Source organism: Salmo salar, chromosome 18 (genome assembly GCF_965601325.2).
Source record: "Salmo salar chromosome 18, fSalSal1, whole genome shotgun sequence".
Classification (NCBI taxonomy): domain Eukaryota; kingdom Metazoa; phylum Chordata; class Actinopteri; order Salmoniformes; family Salmonidae; genus Salmo; species Salmo salar.
In genome coordinates, this window is record NC_138308.1 from 94,861,161 (window position 1) to 94,865,678 (window position 4,518).

Sequence of the window (4,518 nt, forward strand, 5' to 3'; positions counted from 1 at the left end):
GGAGGATGGGAGGTCAGGAGTGGTCTAGAATCCTTTTTTTCTCTCGTTTTGCTGATGTCTTAGAACGTTGGAGGTCTCCTTTGAACTCTAAAAAGGAACATTCTGAATTCCGATTCCTTCTCTTTGTCGTGTTATTGTTAGTCATTGGAACGTTCTGGGAGACAAAGAAGAAGAACAGAAGCTGCCCCAAAAAAAAAAGTGTATAATCTCTATTCCGTTTGTTTTCCAAGAAATATACAAAACTATGTATAAAATGAAAAGTAATGTAATATAATGAATGAAGTAAAACAAACAAGAAGACTTAATGTTAAGAGAAGTTATGCACAATTAGGAAACAGATTCGTAGGGGAAGTGTATTTGGATTAGAGGGATGGATGGAGGTAGGAAAGAAAGAAAGACATAAGGAAAGGATGCAAAGAAAGGAGGGATAAAACAGGGTATAATGATTTAAGAAGCTTTGGGAAAGGATACAAGACAGGAAAATCTACACAGGAGAGAGAGAGAGAGAGAGAGACTCTTAAAGTGAATGAAAAATCCAGAGCTAGAGAGAGACAGAAAGGCAGAGGTAGGTTCATAAACACTTGTATATATCAGGGTGCTCCAAGTCCAGTCCTGGCAAGTGGTAGAGTTTTCCAGGCTTTTCTTCCAGCCATTCTCTAACACACGTCTCTCAAACAATCAACCTATCAACTATCACGATTAGTTAAATGAGGCGTTTTTACCCGGAAAATGGACTATAATTCTCCAAGATGGGGTTCAAACAGAGACCCCTGCTATAAAGGACTTCAGGGAGAACACGAAAGAGAGACTCAAAAGCTGGAAAGGACTTTAGGATTGTGTGTTAATAGCTCAGGTGTGGAAGGGGATCTTTCATTGGACGTACTTTCATATCTTCATTTTTTTTACTCAACCTGCACATAAGAGACGATCAGTTGTTACCAATCATCCCCCTTCCTCTTCAAACCCTCGAACCTGTGCTATGATGTCATCGGACGATGTGTCCGTGTGTGTGTGTGTGTCCGTCGCTTGGCCTGATATCTGCCTCTTTGCCTGACTGGATATATTATGGACATAAAGGAGAACCATTTTTCTAAAGCTATCAGAATCGTCTAAGCTGGAGGAGGAATGATAGAGAGAAAGAGAAGAAGAGAGGGAGAGATAAAGAGAGAGGGAGAGATAAAGGAGGAGAGGGAGAGATAAAGGAGGAGGGATAGATAAAGGAAGAGAGGGAGAGATAAAGGAGGAGGGATAGATAAAGGAAGAGAGGGAGAGATAAAGAAGGAGAGGGAGAGAGGGAGAGATAAAGAAGGAGAGGGAGAGAGGGAGAGATAAAGGAGGAGGGGAAGAGAGGGAGAGATAAAGGAGGAGAGGGAGAGATAAAGGAGGAGGGAGAGATAAAGGAGGAGAGGGAAAGATAAAGGAGGAGAGGGAAAGATAAAGGAGGAGAGGGAGAGATAAAGGAGGAGAGGGAGAGATAAAGGAGGGGAGAGATAAAGGAGGAGAGGGAGAGATAAAGAGAGAGGGGAAGAGAGGTAGAGATAAAGGAGGAGAGGGAGAGATAAAGAGAGAGGGGAAGAGAGGTAGAGATAAAGGAGGAGAGGAGATACTTGCTGCTTGAGAGTTGCTTTGTTTTTGTTTTGTAGTTCAGTTGGAGCAGAGTGTTGTTGAACTCTGTGGGATGTGAAGGTGACATTTTGACTAGCTGCTCCTTTTATCAACACAAAAATGCAAAAATTGATTTAAAGAAAAATCTAAACTTTATTAGCTAATGAGATTTAACAACGTGAGACGATTGCACAATCAGAATCATTTTTGGAACTTATTACTAACCCCAACACCAGGAAATGTCCATCATGGATACGGAGAGAAAATACTTCCAAAACAAAACTACTTCCTTTATAACTCGTCAAAAGAACACTTAGAACTTAATGAACATTCCGGAACTCACAAACATTCTGGAACTCACAAACATTCTGGAACTCACAAACATTCTGGAACTCACAAACATTCTGGAACTCACAAACATTTTTGGAATTCACAAACATTCCGGAACATTCTGGAACATTCCGAAACAACATCCCGGAATCCTTGGACAGTTGGGAGTTTTATTTGGAGGGAGCTAGGACCCGGGGACTGTTGGGAAAAGCTTCTATAAATGATATTCTACTACCGTCTTCTACAGATATATAATGTCTATAGTGTTAAAGACGTATATATTCTGGGACCAACCACACCACTGATTGTCTACACATACTATACGTACAGTGAGCTGCTTCTGTGTTTCTAACTGACAGTTATAGAACTGCGATCATATATAGATTGCAAGTGAGATTCCTCGACATTTCTCGTTTTTTTATTGTATTTTAAAATTGTATTTAGCAAATATTTGTATTTTGTGAAAAGCAAAGAGGGATGGGCAGTTTTGTTTATTCTAATTCTTGTGTTTAGTAACTAAGCCATGGGGTAACACCTGTTCTATCTAATACCCTAATATTATTATTATTGACTATTAATATTTGTTATTGTAATAAAATATTATTATTTTAAGTTGCCATTTTTATTATATTTCCAGAGTTTTAGTATAAATGTCAAAAGTCTGTTTGTTGGTAAATATCTTTATATTTAGTATGATATGAATTATTTCAGTTATATTGTAAAACAGCGTTGAATATGTTAATATTGTTTATTGTAATAATTATTCTTATTTTGGGTTATTATTATAATTATCATTATAATTATTATACTAATAATAATTATTATTATCACAACATTCATTTATTATTAATATTAAGAAGACAATTACTTGCGAGGTATGTTCAATATTGAAGTGTCACATGGCTACTTCGGTTATTTTCTCTGTTGAGTCCCATTTGACACCCTATTCCCTATACAGTGCACTACTTTTGACCAGAGTCCTATGGTAAGTAGTGAACTCACTAGGGACTAGGGTGTCATTTGAGATGTAGACTATCGCTGTCTGTCTGTCTGTCTGTCCTTCTGTACATAATGTGTATTTCATTTTACAGATCCCAACAATTCACTTAGTTCAAATATGAATGTTTTTCAACTGTGATTCTTAAATGTACTCCTGTAATAAAATATAATGTGAAAATTAAGACTAACGATTATTTCAATTGTCCGATGTCAACTGATAAATCAATCAATAGTTCTCTATCGATTATTTAGGTGTCCAAACACCTGAGAGACACATCAACAATCAACCAAACAAGTCGGTGGTTTCTCTGCTCTGTGGTTTCCATGGTTGCACGATTCCGTGGTTCTGTGGTTCCAATGTTCCACTTTTACAGGGTTCTTCTCAGGGCTGGCTCCAGGGATAAGCGACATAAGCGGTTAGCCCTCGCTTATTTACACACTTTTCTTTTTAGGAACTCAATCGGCGTCTCAACTTTCTACTGAGAGTTGAAATAGTAGAATACACAAGGAGAAATGTGAAACATTGGTTGTGCATCAGCAGTTTTTCTCTTGTTATGTCAGTCACTGACAGTCACTTAGTCATGTCAGCTTACAATGTTTCGATTGGTAAATCTAGACAGCTATCTATCATGAAAGAACCTGAGCCGGCCCTGTTTCTCCTCATCGTCATGAAAGACCCTGAGCTGGCCCTGTTTCTCCTCATCGTCATGAAAGACCCTGAGCTGGCCCTGTTTCTCCTCATCGTCATGAAAGACCCTGAGCTGGCCCTGTTTCTCCTCATCGTCATGAAAGACCCTGAGCCGGCCCTGTTTCTCCTCATCGTCATGAAAGACCCTGAGCCGGCCCTGTTTCTCCTCATCGTCATGAAAGACCCTGAGCTGGCCCTGTTTCTCCTCATCGTCATGAAAGACCCTGAGCTGGCCCTGTTTCTCAGAGGGAGAGACGCAGGATGTGTGTGTGTGTGTGTGTGTGTGTGTGTGCGTGTGTGTGTGTGTGTGTGTGTTTCCGTGTGTGTGCGTGTGTGTGTGTGTGTGTGTGTGTGTGTGTGTGTGTGTGTGTGTGTGTGTGTGTGTGTGTGTGTGTGTGTGTGTGTGTGTGTGTGTGTGTGTGTGTGTGTGTGCGTTTAGATGTGTGTATGGGTGAGGAACTACAATATGTTACTCCACCATCGCTTCATAACCACAAACAAATCTTTTGATGAACATTACATGTAACACAACCACAGAGTTCTCAAGACAGACCTATTGAAGAAAACAGAACAGTACAGTCCTATCTGTTTAGTCCTCTCTTTGTTTGGGTTCATAGATTCACCACCAAAACAACATATTTGTTTTTACATGGAAACGTTTGGGACTATGGGGACAAAACTTGATGTTGCTCAAAACATCATCCTTAATTTGACATGCTGACTAGACCGGACGTGCGCCATCGTCCGCATGGTGATTTTGTCCATCTACACCAGACACGATCAGGACACGCAGGTTGAAATATCAAAACAAACTCTGAACCAACTATATTCATTTGGGGACAGGTTGAAAAGCATTAAACATTTATGGCAATGTAGCTAGCTAGCTGTTGCTAGCT

General features: G+C 39.8%; 1 protein-coding gene across 1 annotated transcript in view; it reads left to right on the top strand.

Annotated features, from left to right (window-relative positions):
• Positions 1-3,112, top strand: part of LOC106578148 (cytochrome P450 26B1) — a 31,634-nt gene extending 28,522 nt beyond the window's left edge. The window contains 1 exon segment of the mRNA XM_045701646.2: positions 1-3,112. This exon segment is cut by the window's left edge and continues 526 nt beyond it. The gene's annotated coding sequence lies outside the window, so the exon portion shown is untranslated.
• The last annotated feature ends 1,406 nt before the right edge of the window (positions 3,113-4,518 follow it).